Here is a 23,356-nt window from a genome sequence, read left to right on the forward strand (position 1 = left end):
TTTTTTTTTTTTAAGATTTTATTTATTTATTTGACAGAGAGATAGAGAGTACAAGTAGAGAAGCAGGCTCTCTGCTGAGCAGAGAGCCTGATGTGGGGCTCGATCCCAGGACCCTGGGATCATGACCCAAGCCAAAGGCAGACGCTTAAGCAGCTGAGCCACCCAAGCACTCCCTCTTTTTTTTTTTTTTTTTAAAGGAAGATGAACTCTCAATGAAAGAGTAATGGAGCAAACCACTAGGCATGAGTGAGAACTTGTAGAAACAATAGGCAGAAGGTAAACACCCACAAAAACCTTATATATCAGAATATTAGAACTGTCATACAAAGATTATAGAACAACCATGTATAGTATGTTTAAAGAAAGAAATAAGGGCATCTGGGTGGCTCAGTTGGTTAAGTGTCTGACTTTTGTTCAGATCATGATCCCAGGGTCCTGGGAGACTGAGCCCCACCTCAGGCTCCCTGCTTGGCAGGGAGTCTGCTTCTCCCTCTCCCCCCGCAACTCGTGCTCTTATTCTCTCTCTCGTAAATAAGTAAATAAAAAAATCTTTAAAAAATCTGTGTGAAAATATCCACAGGGATTAGAAAACTACAAATATTTACCAAAAAGACTTGAAAGAGTACCATGTAGAGCCTCTAAGATGAAAATTCTTTAAGTTAAAATAATAACTCAGTCAATAAATCAAACATCAGATTAGACACAGCTGTAAAGAGAAAAACTAGGATGGAACACAGGAAATAAAAAGTCATCCAGAATGAGGCCTCAATAAATGAAAGTAGGAAAAATGTGATAGGTTATGAGATATCAGATGTAAAGGGAGAAAGTCTAACAAATATTTAACCAGAGCCTCAGAATGTGGCAGAAATAGCACAAGGCAATTATATAAAGAGATAACTGTTCCTACAACAAAAAAGCACCAATCCCCTATTCAGTAAGCCCAACAAATCCTAAGAAAGGCACAAGAAAAAACACTGACACCTAGCCAGGTAACGGAGAACACCAAAGACCAAGTGAAGTTTTTTGTTTTGTTTTGTTTTATTTTTATTTTTTTTAAAGATTTTATTTATGTATTTGACAGACAGAAATCACAAGTAGGCAGAGGCAGGCAGAGAGAGAGAGATGGGAAGCAGGCTCCCTGCTGGGCAGAGAGCCTGATGCGGGGCTCGATCCCAGGACCCTGGGATCATGACCTGAGCCGAAGGCAGAGGCTTTAGCCCACTGAGCCACCCAGGTGCCCCTGTTTTATTTTTTTAAAGCCAGAAATAGTGGGACGCCTGGGTGGCTCAGTAAGTTGGGAGTCTGCCTTCTGTTCAGGTCAAAATCCCAATGTCCTGGGGTCAAGTCCTGCATTGGGCTACCTGCTCAGCAGGGAGCCTGCTTCTCCCTCTCCCTGCCGCCCCTCCTGCTTGTGTGCACTCTCTCTCTCTCTGACAAATAAATAAAGAGCCAGAAGTGGGACTGGAGAGGTGCTGCTCTAACATCAGCTGTCACACCTTTCATGGTGCAGGTAGAGCTGGGCATTTGGGGCTTTAGGGCCACAAGTCCGAGGCTGTAGCTCCCAAGGTCAGCGGACTCCGGTGGGGGCTCCACACAGGAGGCCCTTGGGGCTTTTGGGAAGACAGCAAGCTGAAGAGGAAGGATACCTCTGAGCATGCATTAGAGAACCTGATAGTCTTGAAGAAACACCATGAAGATCACTTATAATGTAGAGACTGAGCATCTGCAGAAAGAAACTGAGCAGCACAAGATAATGATGATTAAATGTACATAGTTTTCATATGGTGGCTCCATGTCATTGCCCATTCTATATAAACATAGTTTTGGTTTGATTAATATCTGTGTGCTGCCAACAGATTCTAATAAATTTTTAAAAAGCCAGAAGCAGTAAAAGAAGACAGATTATCTTCAAAAGAGTAACAATTAGACAGTTGACAGTAGAAATATAAGTTAGAAGACACTGAAATGTTAAGATTGCTCTTCATTATTATTATCACTAAAAGAAGATAATTGTCAAGCTAGAACTCCCCAGCAAAAATAGCTTTTAAGAATGAAAATAAAGACATATTCACAGAGACAAAAAACTAAGTTTTCATACCAATATTTTTAACTAAAGCATAATCCAAAGGATGAAGCTCAGGAAAAAAAAAAATGACTCCCAATAGAAAATTTGAGGAATGAGAAGAAAGAAAGAGCATACAAAAAAATAGTAAATATAATAAAGATGTCTTGAAATGTTTTTAAAAAATAAGACAGAATTAAACTACATTAATAATAAAACGAGGAGAAAGTAAAAGGAGGAATAAAGAGTTGTAATATTTCAAGCTCTTCAAATTATTCAGGATTAGCTAATAATATTTTAATTACCATGGTAACCACTAAAAGAATAGAAACAGTGTCTGACTTGAGAACTATTTGAAGGGAAAAAGTGGAATGAGAAAACCATTAGTCAAAAAAAAAAAAAGCATGTGAAATTGGAGATGCCTATTAGACCAAAAGTAGAAAAACATAGGCAGAAATAAACAGGTCTGGAGTTCAGATAAGAAGTACCACATAGGGACGCCTGGGTGGCTCAGTCGGTTAAGCATCTGCCTTCGGCTCAGGTCACGATCCCAGGGTCCTGGGATGGAACCCCACGTTGGGCTCTCTGCTGAGCAGGGAGTCTGCTTCTCCCTCTCCCTCTGCTCTTCTACCTGCTTGTGCTCGCTCTCACAGTCTCTCTTTCTTTAAAAAAAAAAAAAAAAATGTACCATGTAATGATATAAATTTGGGAGGCATCAGCATAAAAACTGGGTTTAAAGCCAAGAGATTTAATAAGATCACTCTGGAAGTAAGTGGGGATAGAAAAGTAAAGTCCCAAGATAAAGCTCTTAGGCACTCCAACATTTAGAGGTAAGGATGTGAGGAAGAATAATTAATGACTGTGATTCTAAAAGATAAAAATCAGTGATTTTTAAAAGATAAAATGGAGGAATTCTGTTATAATACAATAAAAATACCTTTCTAAAAAAAAGTATGGAAAGTTTCCCCAAAACTGATCAAGTAATAGACCAAAAAGAGAAAATCTTGATATATTCGAAGACACAGAAGCCATCTAAGTCATATTCTGACTATACAGCAGTGAAAAAGGTATTTATAACAAAAGGACAGCCAATAAAAATAAAACTAATTTTAAAATTTTATAAAACACTTCAAAATAAATCAGAGCAAATAAAAATACAGAATTTAAAGACTTTAGAAATAAAGAATTTAAAGACTTTAGAAATAAAGACTGAGAACAAACTACATAAAAATCTATGGGAAAACAGACATATAGATCAAAGGAACAGAGTAGAAAACCCAGAAATAAACCATGTATAGATGGTTGCTTCATTTATAACAAAGGAGCCAAGACTATACAATGGGAAAAGGACAATCTCTTTCAATAAGTGGTGCTGGGAAAACGGGACCATTATCTTACACCATACACAAAAATTAACTTAAAATGGATTAAAGTAACCATTCTGACATTGGCTGTAGCAACTCCTTACTAGATGTGTCTCCTGAGGCAAGGGAAACAAAAGCAAAGATTAGACTAAAAGGCAAAAATAAACTAGTTGGACTTCACCAAAATAAAAAACTTCTGCACAGCAAAGGAAACAACAACTAAAAGTCAACTTATGCGATGGGAGAAGATACTTGCAAATGACATCTGATAAAGTGTTAATATCCAAAATCTATAAAGAATTTATCAAACTCAACACCCCAAAACCAAATAATCCAATTAAAAAAGGGCAAAGGACAGATTTTTCCAAAGACGACCTACAGATGGCCAATAGACACATGAAAAGATGCTCAACATAACTTATCCTCAGGAATGATACACAAATACAGTGAGATATCACCTCATACCTGTCAGAATGGCTAAAATCAACACAAGAAATAATAAGTGTTGGTGAAGATGTGGAGAAAGGGGAACCCTCTTACATTGTTGGTGGGAATGCAAACTGGTGCAGCCTCTGTAGAAAACAGTATGGAGGCTCCTCAAAAAGTTAAAAATAGAACTACCCTATGATCCAGCAATTATACTACTAGGTATTTAGCTAAAGGGTACAGAAATACTAATTCAAAGGGATAACATGCACTCCAATGTTTATAGCAGCATTATTATCTACAATAAGCAATTTTGGAAACAGACCAAGTGTCCATTGACTGATGAATGGATAAAGAAGATGTGGTATACATATATAAAATGGAATACTACACAGCCATAAAAAGAATGACATCATCATTTGCAATGACATGGATGCAGCTAGAGAGTATTATGCTAAGTGAATTAAGTTAGAGAAAGACAAATACTATAAGATTTCATTCATAGGTGGAATTTAAGAAACAAAACAAGGGGCATCTGGGTGGCTCAGTTGGTTAAGCATATGCCTTTGGCTAAGGTCATGATCCCAGGGTCCTGGGATCAAGCCTGGAGTTGGGCTCCCTGCTCAGTGGGGAGTCTGCTTCTTCCTCTCCCTCTGCTGCTCCCCCTGCTTGTGTGCTCTTACTCTCTCTCTACCAAATAAATATCTAAAAAAAAGAAACAAAACAAATGAGCATAAGGGAAAAAAGGAAGATAGAGGCAAACCAAGAAATAGACTTTCAACTAAAGAGAACAAACTGAGGGTTACTAGAGAGGAGGTTGGTGGGGGGATGGGTTAAAGAGGTGATGGGGATTAAGGAGGGCACTTGTGATGATTGCTGGGTGTTGTATATAAGGGCTGAATCACTAAATTGTCCACCTGAAACTAGTATCATTATACTGTATCTTAACAGGAATTTAAATTAAAAAAAAGGTTCTCATGACAGGAAGAAAACTGTAACAATGTGTGGTGATGAATGTTAAAGTGGGAATCATTTTACATTATGTGAAAATATCAAATCATTAGGTTGTACCATCTGAATGTCATATATATGTCATTATACCTCAATTAAAAAAACAAAACAAAACAAAGCTATGGGTATGGCCAGAACTGTACTCAGGGAAAAATAAGGCTTCGAATGCATTCATTAAAATATTGAGACAAAAATTCAAGTGTAAAAAGCCAAAGATGGTGGGAAAAAAAATCTAAAGGAATGAATAATAAACACAAAGGCATAAATTAATGAACTTTAAAAGAACAATCAAAAATGGCTTGATAAATCAAGGCATGAACTGGTTCTTTGTCAAGAATGACAAAATGATAAAACCAGACACATAATAAATAAGACTAAAGGTAATAAAGGGATATAATTAAAGATTTGTAGGATGTTAAATACTATAAAATAACAGTCAATGTTAACATTTAAGAATAATAAAACATAAGTATTCTCCATTATTTCCTAAATCATAACAGAGGGATAAATAACAGTATAAAAACTACAAAAACTCTCCCATACCTTCCTTATGAGTGGTTTCAAAATACCCAAATACAAGTGGAAATGGGAGAAAAAAAGAAATGTTAATTTTTTTTAAAAGATTTTATTTATTTGTCAGAGAGAGAGAGAGAGGGAGCACAGGCAGGCAGAGGCAGAAGGAGAAGCAGGCTCCCCACTGAGCAAGAAGCCTGATGTGGGACTTGATCCCAAAATGCTGGGATCATGACCTGAGGTGCCACTTAACCAACTGAGCCACCCAGGCGTCCCAAGAAATGTTAATTTTCTAGCAAAAATTTGGCTGATGATCGATAATGGCAGAGTTTTGTCACTATCAAGCTGCATCTCTGTCTACCATTTAGACGTTTCTTTCTAATCTCTCTGTAGAGGTTAGGATTAAATACTTTTGCCTGTCAAGTATCAAAAGTGTTTTATATATATTAACTTAAAACAACCCTACTATTATACCCAATTTATAAGAACATGATGAAAGTATTATCTCCATTTTTATTTAAAAAATAAAAATTTCCATGTTAAAGATGATAGACAACTGGATCATGACTGTTTTGTAATTCTGTTCTTGAGTTCCCATATATTTAGTGGAGTTAATAAGAAAGAGAATGTTGCCTGAAGGCATCAAGAACAAAAAAATAGGAGGCTCCTTTGATAAAATGATATAAGTGTTTGGCATAATATTATCACCATAAATAAATATGTACTATTCTTAGGTCCCTTTCCCTTTTCTAACTGGCTGACTCCTTGTCCTTAGTGTTCAGCTCAAGTGTATTTCCTCTTCCCTTAGGTGTATCCCTTTCCATATGGGTATTATTATTAATAGAGTTAGAATTCAGTAACTGTTTACTGAATTAAAAAAAAACAACTTCTGAATAAAGATTATAGCTTTTCTTTCCACCTGTTCACTTAAAATTTCCTCTGAATCATCCCTTATTCTTTCCTTCTTTCTTTAATTCTCTTCCGAAACCAATGCCTCTTATCCCATGGCTTTGATCTATCTTCTATTATTTCCTTTAAGGTCTTGGTCCTTCAATCATCTCCTTTTAGTAGCTTCAATGTGTATTTCTTTCTTTGCTCTTTCTGCTTTGCACTAAAAACTATGTTAATAAATTCCCTTTATGGGAGTGACACCAATAAAAATGGTAACATAGCCCCAAACATCCACCCTTCCACATAAACACTGAAACTATCCGAACCAACTTTGTAGTGCACTGGAAAATAAAGGCTTGTAGAAACCCAACAAATGATGAATCAAAGAAAAAGGCAAATTAAAAATGGTAGCAAGCTGTGAGGTATTTTTACCTGCCCTTTCCCCAGCCCAGGTTGGTGGCAATCTTGAAGATGGAAGTCTGCATTCCCAGTATGGGACCCTAGTCCTTGGCTAAGAGCAAACAGAGTAGACCTTATTTGCAAATTACTGTGTTTATCTCTTCTAACCCGTCTAGGGCTACCTGAAAAACTAATGCAAAGCCCTTGTCTTTGTCGTAAGACACAAAGAGGCTGCAAATGAAAAGATGGAAAAAGATATTTGATGTAAAGAGTAACCAAGGAGAACTGGGTGGCTATACTAATATTGGACAAATAGACTTTAAGACAAAGAAAAACATTATATACTTACAAGAGTCAATTCATCAAGGTGACACACATATATGACCCAAACAACAGAGCCCAAAATACACAAAACGAAAGAGCAATAAGGAATTAGAGAACCTGGAGCACCTGAGTGGCTCAGTAGGTTATGTTTCTACCTTTGGTTCAGGTCATGATCCCAGGGTCTGGGGATCAAGTCTCGCATTGGGCTTCCTGCTCTGTGGAGAGCCTGCTCCTCCCTCTGCCCCTGCCTCTCTGTCTCTCATAAACTGGAAGAAAGAAAAAAGTCTAAAAAAAAAAAAGGGAAATGAGAACGTGACCAACACTGTAAACTAACCAGACCTAATAGACATCTGTAGAACACTCCACCCAACAACAGAGTACATATTCTTCTCAAGTGCACATGGAATATTCTCCAGGATAAACTTATGTTAGACCACAAAACAAGTATCAGTAAATTTTAAAATACTGAAATGATATAAACTATCTTCTTTAATTACAAGGAATGAGACTAGAAGTCAATAACAGAAGGAAAACTAAGAACTTACAGATATATAGAAATTAAATATACTGTGTCAAAAAATCACAAGAGAAATTAGAAAATATTTAGAAATCAATGAAAATGAAAATAAAACATGCTAAAACTTATGGGATAGAATGAATACTGTGCTCAGAAGGAAATATATAGCAGTAAATGCCTGCACTGAAAAAAAAAACATCTCAAATCAGTAACTTGAACTTTATATCTGAAGGCTAGAAAGAGAAGCTAAAATTTAGGGGTGCCTGGGAGGCTCCATTGGTGAAGTGTCTGCCTTTGTCTCAGGTCATGATCTTGGAGTCCAGGGATGGAGCTCCGCTTTGTCCTGCTCAGTGGGGAGTCTGTTTCTCCCCACCTTCTCCTCCTCCCCTGGCTTGAGCTCTCAATTGCTCCCTCTCTAATAAATAAAATCTTTTTCAAAAAAAGAAGCTAAAATTTAACCCAAAGCTAGGAAAAGTGGTAATTAAAATGAAACAGAATAGAAAAGCAACAGAATTACTGAAACAAAAAACTGGTTCTTAAATAATCCTAAAATTTATATGGAACCAGAAAAGTCCCTGAATAGCCAGAAGAATGTTGAAAAAGAAAACCAAAGTTGGCGGCATCACAATTCTAGACTTCAAGCTCTATTACAAAGCGGTAATCATCAGGACAGTATGGTACTGGCACAAAAACAGACACATAGATCAATGGAACAGTCTAGAAAGCCCAGAAATGGACCCACAACTCTGTGGTCAACCAATCTTTGACAAAGCAGGAAAGAATGTCCAATGGAAAAAAGGTAGTCTCTTCAACAAATGATTTTGGGGAAACTATACCACTTCCTTACACCACACATGAAAATAGACTCAAAATGGATGAAGGACCTCAATGTGAGACAGGAATCCATCAAAATCCTTGAAGAGAGCACAGGCAACAACCTCTTTGACCACAGACACAGGAACTTCTTCCTAGAAAGATCGCCAAAGTCAAGGGAAGCAAGGGCAAAATGAACTGTTGGGATTTCATCAAGATCAAAAGCTTTTGCACAGCAAAGGAAACAGTCAACAAAACCAAAAGACAACAGACAGAATGGGAGAAGATATTCACAAATGACATATCAGATAAAGGGCTAGTATCCAAAATCTGTAAAGAGCTTAGCAAACTCAACACCTGAAGAACAAATAATCCAATCAAGAAATGGGCAGAAGACATGAACAGACATTTCTGCAAAGAAGACATCCAGATGGGCAACAGACACATGAAAAAGTGCTCCACATCACTCAGCATCAGGGAAATACAAATCAAAACCACAGTGAAATATCACCACAAACCAGTCAGAATGGCTAAAATTAACCAGTCAGGAAATGACAGATGTTGGTGAGGATGCGGAGAAAGGGAACCCTCCAACATGGTTGGTGGGAATGCAAGCTGGTGCAACCACTCTGGAAAACAGTATGGAGGTTCCTCAAAAAGTTGAAAATAGAGCTACCCTATGACCCAGCAATCGCACTATTGGGTATTTACCCTAAAGATACAAATGTAGTGATCCAAAGGGGCACGTGCACCCAAATGTTTATAGCAGCAATGTCCACAATAGTCAAACTATGGAAAGAACCTAGATGTCCATCAACAGATGAATGGATAAAGAAGATGTGGTATATATACACAATGGAATACTATGCAACCATCAAACCCCCGAAATCTTGCCACTTGCAATGATGTGGATGGGACTAGAGAGTATTTTGCTAAGCGAAATAAGTCAATCAGAGGAAAACAATTATTTGTCAGAGAGAGACATATGATCTCTCTGATATGAGGAATTTGAAAGGCAGGGCGGGGGCTGTGGGGGGAAGGGAGGGAGAAAAAATGAAACAAAATGGGACCAGAGAGGGAGACAAACCATAAAAGACTCTTAATTTCAGGCAACAAACTGAGGGTTGCTGGGGAGTGGAGGGGGAAGGATAGGGTGGCTGGGTTATTGACACTGGGGAGGGTATGTGCTATGGTGAGTGCTGTGAATTGTGTAAGACTGAGCATTCACAGACCTGTACCCTGAAGCAAATAATACATTATATGTTAATAAAATTAAAAAAAAAAAACGGTTCTTTAAAACATCAGCAAAATTGAAAAAAAAAAAAGGCGATGTGAATAAAATCAGAAATGAAAGTGGTGACATTACTTCCAAACTTTTGGAAATCAAAACAATTTTTAGAGATTACTAAGAATAATTGTCAGCAAATTAGATAAACTAGATGAAATGAAAAATTCCTAGAAGTACTCAAGTTTCTAAAATTGACTGAAAAAGAAATAGAAAATCTGAACAGACTTGTAACAATAAAGATACTGTATCAGTTAAAAATAAAAACAAAACTTCAGGACCAGATGATTTCACTTTTTAAATCCTACTAATGAAAAAGTATCATAAATGCTTCTCAAACTCTTCCAAAACACTGAACAGGAAATGCCTCCTAACATATCGTATAAGGCCAGTATTACCCTGATTCCAAAGCCAGAGAAAGATACCACAAGAAGGGGATGCCTGGGTGGCTTAGTCAGTTAAGCTGCTGCTTTCAGCCCGGGTCATGATTCCAGTGTCCTGGGATCGAGTCCCATATCGGGCTCCTTGCTCGGCAGGGAGCCTGCTTCTCCCTCTGCCTCTGCCTGTGCTTGCTCTCTCTCTGACAAATAATAAAATCTTAAAAAAAAAAAAAACCCACAAGAAAACTACAGACCAATATGCCTTTTGAATACTGATGATTTCAGAAATCTTCAATAAAATACTAGCAAACCAACTCCAAAAAGGGGAAAAAATACATGATCATATCTCAATTGATGCAGAAAAAAACATCTGACAAAATTCAACACCCTTTCAAGACAAAAACATTTAAGCTAGAAATAGAAGGAAACTACGTCAATGTAATAAAGGTCATATATGGAAAAAATCATAGCAAATATCACTTTTTGTGGTAACACTAAAAGCTTTCCCCTCTGAGACCAGGAAAAAGACAAGGATGCCCACTTCTGCCACTTCTATTCAATCTAGTACTAGAAGTTCTAGAGCAATTAGGTAAGAAAAAAATAAAAGAAATCCAAATTATAAAGGAGGAAGTAATATGATCTGTTTGCAGATGACACCATCTTATATGTAGAAAACTATATAGATCCCACAAAAAACTGTTAGAACTAATAAATGAATTCAGCAATGTTGCAGGATATGAAATCGATACACAAATTCAGTTGTAGTTTTATACACTAATTATGAACAATCTGAAAAGGATATTATGAAAATAATTCCATTTACAATAGCATCAAAAAGTATAAAATACTTAGGAATTAACCACACAAGTGAAAGTCTTATGGAATGAAAAGTATAACACATTGTTGAAAGAAATTAGAGAAGACATAGACATCCCATGTTCATGGACTGTAAAACTTAATACTGTTAGATGTGAATATGACCTAAAGAAGCTACAGATTCAGTCCAGTCTCCAGCAAAATCCCAACTGCATATTGTGCAGAAAAAGGAAAAATCCATCCTAAAATTTACATGGAATCTCAAGGGAACCCAAATACCCCAAATAACTGGAAAAACAAGAAAAAAGATGGAGGAGTCATACTTCCTGATTTCAAAACTTACTCTAAAGCTGCAGTAATCAAAATAGTGCAGAGTACGGGCAAAAGACAGACATAATAGACCAGATCAATGGAACAGAATAGAGAGCCCAGAAACAAATCCTCACATATAGGGGTCAAATGATTTTTGACAAGGATGCTAAGACATCCTTGGGGAAAGGACAGTCTTTTCAACTAATTGTGCTGATATTATACACACATGCAAAAGAATGGAGAAATACTCCAAATTCACACAACATATCCACATTAATACAAAATGGATCAACAACCTAATTATAAGAACCAAAACCATAAAATGCATAGAAGAAAACAAATGGGTAAAATTCATGAACTTGAATTTGACAATGGACTACAGCTATGGTTCCAAATGAAACAAATGAAAAAGGAGATAAACTGGATTTGAAAATTAAAAACTTTTGTTCATGAAAACACATTTTTAAGAAAGTAAAATGAAACCCTACAGAATGGGGGAAAGTATTTGTGAGTCATATCTGATAAGGGTCCAGTATGCAGAATACATAATAAACTTAATAGGAAAAGATAATCTGATTCAAAGAAGGGCACTTCTCCAAAGAGGACACACAAATGCCAACAAGTAAATGAAAAGATACTCAATATCAATAGTCATTAGGATAATGCAAATCAAAACCACAATGAGATATCACTGACCACAGAATGGTTTTAACAACAACAAGAACAGAAAATAACAAGTGTTGATGAGGACATGTGAAAATGGAATAGTCATCCATTGGTGGTGAGAATGTAAAATGGTTCAGCTGCTGTGGAAAAGTTTAGGGAGTCCTAAAAAACTAAACATAGAATTATCATATGTCTTAGCAATTCCACTTAGATATATACTTAAAGGAACTGAAAACAGGTACTCAAACAAATAACATGTATAGACGTGTTCATAGCAGCACCATTCACAGTATCCAAAAGGTAGAATCAGCTCAAATGTCTATGAATTGATGCATGGTTAAACAAATCATGCCGTGTGTGTGTATAAAATGGAGTATTATTTAGCCATAAAAAGTAAAGTACAGATACATGCTACAGTGTGGATAAACACTGAACATGCTAGGTGAAAGAAGGCATAAGCAAAAGGCCACATATTATATAATTCTAAGAAATATCCAAAAATAGGTAAATCCACAGAGACAGAATGCAGATTATTGGTTGCTATGGGCTGGTGTGGACAGGAGCAGGGAATGGAGAGCAACTGCTTAATGGGTAGAGTTTCCCACTGAGGTGTGATCAAATGTTTTAAAGCTAAACAGAGGTGGTGGTTGTACAATGTTGTTAGTGTACTAAATGGTAACGAATTTTTCACTTTTTAAAAGGTTAAATTTATGTGAATTTCAACTCAATTTTAAAACTTGTTTTTAAAAAAACCACATTGGGATGTCTATTAGAAGAGCTAAATGAGAAGACATACCAAGTATTGGCGGGGATGTGGAGCAACAGGAACACTCATAAACTAATGGTGGATGTGTTAAGTTGGGTATGCCTGCTTAAGAAAACTGGCAATATCTATTAGAGCTGAACCATATGTACACCTTAGCACAATGCCTCGAACATGTTCAATAAATATTTATTGATTGAATTTATGAAGAATCCACTCTTTTTTTAGGCACTGGGACATAAAGATGAAAAGATACAGTTTTCTCTCCTAATAAATAAGACACATAAATAATTATTATATACTTATACATGCTTATTATGTGGAGGGTAGATAGTATATTGGTTTTGGAATCAGACAATTTGAGTCCTGGCTCCATGATTTACTAGTTACCTATGATTATAGGCAAGTCTGAATTTTATTTCTGTATCATTTCTGGAATTTCTTTCCTTTCTACTTTCACTCTAGTTTCAGTCTATTGCTGCCACGGTCATATTTATGAAATAGCACATCACCCTATTCCTTTCAGCTCAAAATCCGGTTTCCCCACTACATAAAAAATATCTAAATTTCTTAGCCTAGCATTCAAAAAGTTTTACATGTTGTTACCTGTCTTTCAAGCCTTCTCTCATAGTATACTCCCACCATGTTTTAGATACGGTGGCTGATCACCTATCTTGAACATGCTTTGAAAAATGTTTTTCCTTTGAATCTTTGCTCAACATGTCTTTCTTCTAAGAATTCACTGTCTCTTCTTTGAGTATCTTTGGGTCAGGTTGCAGATGGAAGAAATAAACTGATCACATTTAGAGAGTAGTCTGATCCATATGACAAATGAGTAAGTTAACATTCAGAGGCATACTTTGGCCTCCTGGGCATTTTACTTAGGTAAAGGAAGTTATTATTTCCTCAATAATCATATTATTGTATCAGAATGTCTCTTCTTAAAAGACTGACACTTGAAAAGTGCTTTTCTGGTCCATCAGTTTGTATCTAATTCAGAGTCAAAGTAAGTTATCTTTGCCCCTGTGATTCCTAGTTGAGAATGTGATGAGAGACTCCCAGGAGCTTGAAAATTATGTAAATAAGACTGCCCTTTGAAAGGTAAATATATAAAGGATAAGAACATGTAATGGATACTCAGTGATGGAGTAAGTAAATTAGAGGGATCGTTTTAATTGAACAACTGACTTGAATTCAGTTAACATTCACCCCATAGATAAGACACTACAATGAATGTAAAAAAGGGCATGAGCTCAAATATCAGGTGGTTTATGGTAAAGAAGGAAAAGAAGTGACCAGGTCATTCTAAACCCAAAATTATATTTCAGTTTCTTCCGAAAAAATAGTTATTTATATTATTAATAAGACTGGATGCATGAGAAATAATATAAAGTATATTGCCCATATACTATACTACAGAATACAGAAAAAACTCATTACATTATAAAAGGAATACCAGAAACAAATGTGGATTTTTAAAAACTCTCTCTCCATAAGTATACATAGTTATATTTCAAATACCAGTAAAATTTTACTTTTGGAAAGCAGCTAGTGTACTATGATTGGTCTTTTCTATTATCCCTTTCCCTCTGCAAAAAAAAAAAAAAAAAAAAAAAAAAATCCCAATTTATTCAAGTATATTATGTAACATCATAATCCTATTAAGACAGAAATAGTTTATTTAGAGATAGAATGAAAAAAATAGGAAATAGTATTCAGCTATTCAGTAATATCATGTCTGACTAGAACAAGTAATAACATTAGTTGTTAGGAAGTGGAAAACATTCTCAGATTTCAAAGCAACATCAATGTGGTAAGATTCGAGGCAGAAAAGAGCAGGTGGTTTGGTTATTAATTATAAGCAGTTACTAATTATAAGACTCCAGGCTTAACAAAAGACCCACCTTAAAGACTTAATTATTAATAATATCTTGACATTCTTCAAAATACTTGTAAACTATTTCCATTATAAAAAGTTTCTAAGAAGAAATTACATTTATAACTAAAAAGTTAAATAGCAATCAGAAGAGAAATGATTAAAAAAACTTCCTCAGCTATCCGAAACATGGTCTTTGAAAGACATTATGAAATGAAAGATGTTAGAGTATTCATCAGTAGAATAAAACATGCTGATAAACACTCATTTTAACCACAAACCCATTAAATTAAAAAATTATCTACTTAAAGTGAAACTCATTTATTGAAGGGCTACAATGTGTCTGCAATTTTTGTATATATTTCATTTAATTCTTGTAGTATATTTTGTTTACTTATATATACATGAATGTATACATGATTGTGATGCATACAAACTGATATGTAAATGTCACCTATACATTTTAGTACACACAGAGGTACAGTTTACTTTTTGCTTCACTTTATCTTAGTCTGTAAAACTCTGAAGTCAAGACTGATTATTTTCTCTTTTCCCTTTCAGAGAAAACTTCTATAAGATGAGCTACTAAGAATTTTAAATGTAGCCAGTTGTTAAACAAATCCATCACTAAAAATTACACTATATAAACTTATAATAAATTAAATGATATTAAAAAAGGTTAAAACCCAAAACTCATCACTGCCTACTGTACTATATTTCATTATTATATATACCTTTGAAGATATTCCCATCCATTGTATCTACATGGTGGAAGTATTACATAATGATAAGCTACTATACTACTCTCTTTCCAACTCCACTTCTAAGTGATTTCACATTGATAATTTGAAATCAGCCATAATGGGAGTAATTATCACTCAATTTGGCAAATGCTACAAATTGAAGCTTTCTGCCTCTGAAGAATCAATATTTAAAAATTTACCACCCATGGATCATCCTACAATTTTGATGAAGAGGGCTGGCTTAAAATGAGTAACCCTGTAAAATACCTGAAAAACTACTCCCTGAAAAATCATTAATGACATATAGGGAATATTATCTTAAATGGTCATAAATGATAAATTAGATCAATTCTAGAAACTACATAATACAAATAAATGACCATTCTTATTTCATTAAGAAGGATAAGCCATTCATCTTTAACTGATTGCTATGACCAGACTTTGTTCTTTGTTCTATTTTTCTGTTTACTCATTTTTGTTTACACTTTTTCAAAACACTAAATATTTATGTATATGGCTTGACCTGAAACTGAGGAGGGCAGACATGTATGTTAGGACTTTTAGGGTTTTTCCTAGGTGCCTTGCCTTCATGGGGTGAGGAAGAGGATGAATGGATGGGACTAGGCTCCCTTATTTTGACATTAACCAGAGAAGCTCAGCTTCTTGTATCTTTCCTGGGTATGTTGAGGTTCTATGTAAAAGGTCATTAGAAAAAAGGGAAGTTAGGAAGGGAGGAAGAAGAAAGGAACAAAACCAGTATTTTAGAAAATGTACAAATGAACATGTGATCATGCATGTTCTTATAAAAAGGTGTGTTTGTGTTTTAGAAGGAGTAGCTATAGATAGACTGGGTCATTCATAGTTAAAACATTAGTGCATTTTTAACTAGATTATATGTACTGTGTATTTTTTATATATATATATATATACACACACATACAAACACACACACACATCTAATTAATTAAAATTGTCATTTGAGACTTCTAAGTTTTAAAATGACAGCATATGTTTATTAATCTATTTTAAAGGGAGTAAGAACACAATTCTAAGTTTTGAAACTTTACAGTTAAATTATATGTGTATTAATTATATATAACTATATAAAGTATTTAAAAAAATTTCATGTATGGTATTATATCACTTGTAAAAGAAGGGCAACACTATTTCTCAAAACAAATAGAAACAGGGAACACTTTACAGACATAAATAAAATGGGAAGTCCCTGAAAAACTAAATTTTTAGACAATAAAAAGATACTGCTGGTTGGAATACTGTCTCTTCAAAAATATAGCCAAACACCTTTCGAGCTAAATAGGCTTCCAGATTTGAAAAGGGGAAATAAGTAAATGCATTGATTTAGATTACTAGGAATGCATTTACTTTTAAAGACCTCTTTTTTTTTTTTTTTCCTAGAGCAAGTACATCAATCAAATAGTAAAGAATAAAGTGCAATAATAACTGTAAGACAAGAGTTCAAGCAAGACGACATCCTGGCTGCACGGAAGATGTGTGTTCCACAGACACTGTTTTCTTAGAGGGCTCCCATCCCAGTACTAACCAGGCCCATCTAGCTTAGCTTATGAAATCTGACAAGGGTACGGCCCATGGCAATAGGATGCAGGATAGTGATTTTCTTTCTTATTTTATTCATTGCAGCCGCAGGGAGAGAGATAACGAGAACAGGAATGAAATCCAGGTCTCCTACATAGAACACTGCAGAACATTACTACTAGGTCACCAGGGGGAAGAAAAGAAGGAACTATTTTATTTTAAAAGAGTTTATTTGTTATAATAATATTTATGGTAGAAAATTATTTGGTTTCACTTACCTAATGACTTTTTAAAACCTCACTTCTATTAATCATATATTTGAATGACTTTTAACAAAAAAATGTTTGACACCTGCTGTTTAGATTTAAAATATTTCACTATGTTTCAGAAATTGGACAAAACAACTATCACCAACTTAACTTATAATGCTAAGTAATTATAATCTGAAATAACTTTTAAAATTTCATTTTTTGTTACATAGTCCTACTATTTAGATTTTTTCATCTTTTGCTTATTGCTACAGAGTGCTCTAGGCAATTTCACTAATGAAAGCCCTGGCAAATTCAGGGAGAAATTACCTAGGTTTGGCCCTTCCATAAGCTTAAGAAGGTTAAGAAATCCCATGGATGGATTAGTGCTTAATTTATTTATACTGGTTGAGTGATGTACATATAGTTTCCAATATTTACATGTTTTCGTCCTGAAAAATGGCAACTGAATATGATTCAAGGAGATATATCACAGTGGCCCCAATAACCAACCATTCTTTGCAAAGTGGAGAAAACATTATTCACTTAAATAAGCTACTCCATATACAGTACATAGAACAATATCTGCCATTCAAAAGATATTAGGAATGATGATGATAATGATCATAATTCTGTAGTTTCTATTTCACATGGAATTATTGGTGAAACCAACAGCTAGTTTTCTACTCTGCAGTTTGTCTATGTGAGCTATACGTGGGTACATGAACCTGTCTGTGGTCAAACACCAACACGTGTCTAGCACACCCTTTCCTCTTAGAAGCACATCTCTCGATTACATTGTTTTACATCAATACTTTGTAAGAACTTACAGATATGATATTTAAACCTTCCCAAATATATACAGGACAAAACCAAAACTAGTCAGGGAGAATATTAGAGAAATTCTTGAAGAAAAGTCAACTTCTTAAAACAAACAGCAGAGTAGTCACCTGGGACATAGTTATCTTCATTTGGTTTCCACTAATATAAAGACAAAAGAAAAATGGAAATGTATATAAAAACTCTGAAAATTACAGCAGGATCTCAAAGAAGGCTAGAATAAAAGGAAAACTGTTTTAGGTTTCTCAGTTTATAAAATATTTGAACATATATATTCTTATTTCTAAGGTGATATTTCTTATTTCTTACTCTTATTTCTAAGAGTAGATAACTTCACACTTTTTGTATGGTGTTAATAAGAAAATGAAAACCCAGACAAGTAGAAAATAAACAGTGATGCTAAAACTGGGATTCAGTTCTCCCAAACTTAAAAGTCCAGTATTTTGTCATACACTCCCTTATTATTATGCTCTCTCTGCAGAAGTCACCATAATAAGTAACAAACACCAAGAGTCTAATGTATGCACATTTCTATGGTCAGTTCAACCACAGAAACCATAGATAAAAATTCTAATAGGAAAATAAGCTTCGAAACAAAGAAATCCAGGAAAGGACATGTTGCGTAATCACAGAGTTCTACATACAAAAACTCCAGTATGACCTCATTTTAACTAATTACATATGCACTGATCCTATATTTACCTGTCACATTCTGAGATACTGAGAGTATCCATTTGAATTTTGGGAGTGACACAATTCAAATCATAATACAGAAAGTTCAGGAAGAAGACAGATGACATGAAGTTAGGGTCTAAGATCATTTCACTGTCTGGGAAATGGCAAAAACAAAGTCATACAGGAGTGTAATATGTTAAGATGCATTTAAATACTCTAGATTGACCAGTAGAAGAAGAACAAAAAAGTATATGGCTATACCAAGTTCACAGAGGGGAGAAATGGAAATGAAAAAATTAATAAATCTGAGGGGGAAGGAGTCAAGATGGCAGAGAAGTAGTAGGCTGAGATGACATCGGGTAGCAGGAGATCAGCTAGGTAGCTTATCAAACCATTCTGAACACCTACAAATCCAACAGGAGATAGAAGAGAAGAGCAGCAATTCCAGCAACAGAAAATTGACCACTTTCTGAAAGGTAGGACTGGCGGAGAAGTGAATCCAAAGCGATGGGAAGATAGACCACAGGGGTAGGGGCTGGCTCCCGGCAAGCGGTGGAGCAATGAAGGACAAAATCAGGACTTTTAAAAGTCTGCTCCACTGAGGGACATCGCTCCAGAGGCTAAACCAGAGTGAAGCCCATGCGGAGACAGCATGGCCCCAGATCCCGCAGGGTCACAGAAGGACTGGGGGTGTCTGAGTGTCGCAGAGCTTGCAGGTATTACAGTGGGTAAGCCGGCTACAGAGACAGAGCCGGGAGTGAGCTCTCAACTCGGGGTTACCTTGAATCGTAATCCGTGGCACAGGCCACTGCTCTGTGAGTGGGGTCCCCGCAAGATCTGGGGAGACCACCCCCCCCGGAAGAGCTCAGGGATCTGCGGGGTTCAGAAACTCCAGGTGGAGCTGTGTGCCAGAGACAAAGACGCTTGGTCACAGGCTGGGTAAGCTCGGAGCGCAGCCAGAGGCCAGGGAGACGGGAGTGATTGAGCCCTTTTCTCTGAGGGTGCACTGAGGAGTAGGGCCCTGAGCTCTCGGCTCCTCCAGGGCGGAGATTGGGAGGCCGCCATTTTTATTCCTGTCCTCTGGAACTCTACGGAAAGCGCTCAGGAAACAAAAGCTCCCGAAAGCGAACCTGAGCAGATTACTTAGCCCAGCCCCTGGTAAGGGTGGTGCAATTCTGCCTCGGGCAAAGACACTTGAGAATCGCTACAACAGGGCCCTCCCCCAGAAGATCAACAAGAAATCCAGCCAAGACTTACCAAGGAGAACAGCGGAATTCCAGAGGAGGAGGAAGCAAAGCATGGAATTCATAGCTTTCTCTCCATGGATCTTTAGTCTTGCAAAGTTAATTAATTTTTTTAATTTTATTTTTTTTCTTCTGCTAATTTTTTTTTAACTTTTACCCTTTCCTCTTTTAACGTTTTTTTAACTAGTTTATCTTAATACCTTTCATAAAAAAAATCTTTTTTGAACCTTCATTATTATAGTCATATTTTATCCTTCATTGTATCTAACTTCATTTTTTGTATACACATAGGGTTTTTTCTTCTAAAAAATTTGGGGTATAACTTCTAATAGGTCAAAATACACCCTAAATCTAGCACCGGGCTTGTTCTAGTCTCCAGCCCGAGCAAATTCTCTCCACTTTCTTTTTCTTTATTCTCCCAACCAACTTACCTTACCAACTCCTTTTTTAAAAAAATTAAAAAAAATTTTTTTTCATCTTTATAGTCATATTCCTTCCCTTCATTTTGTTTACCCTTATATATGTTTTTCATTCTTTAAAATTTTGGGAGGTAGTTTCTTCTAAGAGACCAAAATACTCCCAAAATTAAGTGGGTGACCCTGTTCTAGTCACCAGTCTAATATATATATTTTTTTTCTTTTTTATGTTTTTCTTTGTTTTCTTTTTTTAATTTTTTTTTCTGAACTTATTTTACCCCCTTTCTCCCCCCCCCCCACGATTTGGGGTCTCTTCTGATTTGGTTAAAGCACATTTTCCTGGGATCTTTGCCACCCTTTTAGTATTTTATTTGTTCCTTCATATATTTTTATCTGGACAAAATGACAAGGTGGAAAAACACCACAAAAAAAAGAATAAGAGGCAGTACCGAAGCCTAGGGACCTAATCAATATGGATATTAGTAATATGTCAGATCTAGAGTTCAGAACAATGATTCTCAAGGTTCTAGCCAGGCTCGAAACAGGCATGGAAGATATTAGAGAAACCCTGTCTGGAGAAATAAAAGCCCTTTCTGGAGAAATAAAAGAACTAAAATCTAACCAAGTTGAAATCAAAAAAGCTATTAATGAGGTGCAATCAAAACTGGAGGCTCTTACTGCTAGGATAAATGAGGCAGAAGAAAGAATTAGTGATATAGAAGACCAAATGACAGAGAATAAAGAAGCTGAGCAAAAGAGAGATAAACAACTACTGGACCACGAGGGGAGAATTCGAGAGATAAGTGATACCATAAGACGAAACAACATTAACATATTTGGGATCCCAGAAGAGGAAGAAAGAGAGAGGGGAGCAGAAGGTATATTGGAGACAATTACTGTAGAGAATTTCCCTAATATGGCAAAGGGAACAAGCATCAAAATCCAGGAGGCACAGAGAACCCCCCTCAAAATCAATAAGAATAGGTGCACGACCCGTCATCTAATAGTAAAATTAACAAGTCTTAGCGACAAAGAGAAAATCCCAAAAGCAGCCCGGGACAAGATGTCTGTAACATACAATGGTAAAAATATTAGATTGGCACCAGACTTATCCACAGAGACCTGGCAGGCCAGAAAGAACTGGCATGATATACTCAGAGCACTAAATGAGAAAAACATGCAGCCAAGAATACTATATCCTGCTAGGCTATCATTGAAAATAGAAGGAGAGATAAAAAGCTTCCAGGACAAACAAAAACTAAAAGAATTTGCAAACACCAAACCAGCTCTACAGGAAATATTGAAAGGGGTCCTCTAAGCAAAGAGAGAGCCTAAAAGTAGTAGATCAGAAAGGAACAGAGGCAATACACAGTAACAGTCACCTTACAGGCAATACAATGGCACTAAATTCATTACTTTTAATAGTTACCCTGAATGTAAATGGGCTAAATGCCCCAATTAAAAGACACACGGTATCAGAATGGATAAAAAAACAAAACCCATCAATATGCTGCCTACAAGAAACTCATTTTAGACCCAAAGACACATCCAGATTTAAAGTGAGGGGGTGGAAAACAATTTACCATGCTAATGCACATCAGAAGAAAGCTGGGGTGGCAATCCTTATATCAGATCAATTAGATTTTAAGCCAAATACTATAATAAGAGATGAGGGACACTATATCATACTCAAAGGATCTGTCCAACAAGAAGATCTAACAATTTTAAATATCTATGCCCTTAACATGGGAGCAGCCAACTATATAAACCAATTAATAACAAAATCAAAGAAACACATCGACAATAATACAATAATAGTAGGGGACTTTAACACTCCCCTCACTGAAATGGACAGATCATCCAAGCAAAAGATCAACAAGGAAATAAAGGCCTTAAATGACACACTGGACCAGATGGATATCACAGATATATTCAGAACATTCCATCCCAAAGCAACAGAATACACATTCTTCTCTAGCGCACATGGAACATTCTCCAGAATAGATCACATCCTGGGTCATAAATCAGGCCTCAACCAGTATCAGAAGACTGGGATCATTCCCTGCATATTTTCAGACTACAATGCTCTGAAGCTAGAACTCCATCACAAGAGGAAATTTGGAAAGAACCCCAAAACACGGAGCCTAAACAGCATCCTTCTAAAGAATGGATGGGTCAACCAGGAAACTAAAGAAGAATTGAAAAAATTCATGGAAACAAATGATATGAAAACACAATGGTTCAAAATATGTGGGACACAGCAAAGGCAGTCCTGAGAGGAAAATACATAGCGATACAAGCCTTTCTCAAGAAACAAGAAAGGTCTCAAATACACAACCTAACCCTGCACCTCAAGGAGCTGGAGAAAGAACAAGAAAGAAAGCCTAAATCCAGCAGGAGAAGAGAAATCATAAAGATCAGAGCAGAAAATAAATGGTGTTGGGAAAATTGGACAGCCACATGCAGAAAAATGAAATTGGACCATTTCCTTATACCACACATGAAAATAGACTCAAAATGGATGAAGGACCTCAGTGTGAGAAAGGAATCCATCAAAATCCTTGAGGAGAACACAGGCAGCAACCTCTTCGACCTCAGCCGCAGCAACTTCTTCCTAGGAACATCGCCAAAGGCAAGGGAAGCAAGGGTAAAAATGAACCATTGGGACTTCATCAAGATCAAAAGCTTTTGCACAGCAAAGGAAACAGTTAACAAAACCAAAAGACAACTGACAGAGTGGGAGAAGATATTTTCAAATGACATATCAGATAAAGGGCTAGTATCCAAAATCTGTAAAGAGTTTAGCAACCTCAACACCTGAAGAACAAATAATCCAATCAAGAAATGGGCAGAGGACATGAACAGACATTTCTGCAAAGAAGACATCCAGATGGTCAAAAGACACATGAAAAAGTGCTCCACATCACATGGCATCAGGGAAGTACAAATCAAAACCACCATGACATACCACCTCACACTAGTCAGAATGGCTAAAATTAACAATTCAGGAAATGACAGATGCTGGCGAGGATGCAGAGAAAGGGGAACCCTCCTACACTGCTGGTGGGAATGCAAGCTGGTGCAACCACTCTGGAAAACAGCATGGAGGTTCCTCAAAAAGTTGAAAATAGAGCTAGCCTATGACCCAGCAATTGCACTACTGGGTATTTACCCTAAAGATACAAATGCAGTGATCTGAAGGGGCACGTGCACCTGAA

At 36.2% G+C, this 23,356-nt stretch overlaps 1 protein-coding gene across 1 annotated transcript in view; it reads right to left on the reverse strand.

Annotated features, from left to right (window-relative positions):
* DNAJC1 (DnaJ heat shock protein family (Hsp40) member C1) overlaps positions 1 to 23,356 on the reverse strand; it is a 220,476-nt gene that overhangs the window by 70,519 nt on the left and 126,601 nt on the right. The gene's annotated exons all lie outside the window — the stretch shown is intronic.

The sequence above is a fragment of the Martes martes genome (genome assembly GCF_963455335.1).
Source record: "Martes martes genome assembly, chromosome: 8".
Lineage (NCBI taxonomy): Eukaryota > Metazoa > Chordata > Mammalia > Carnivora > Mustelidae > Martes > Martes martes.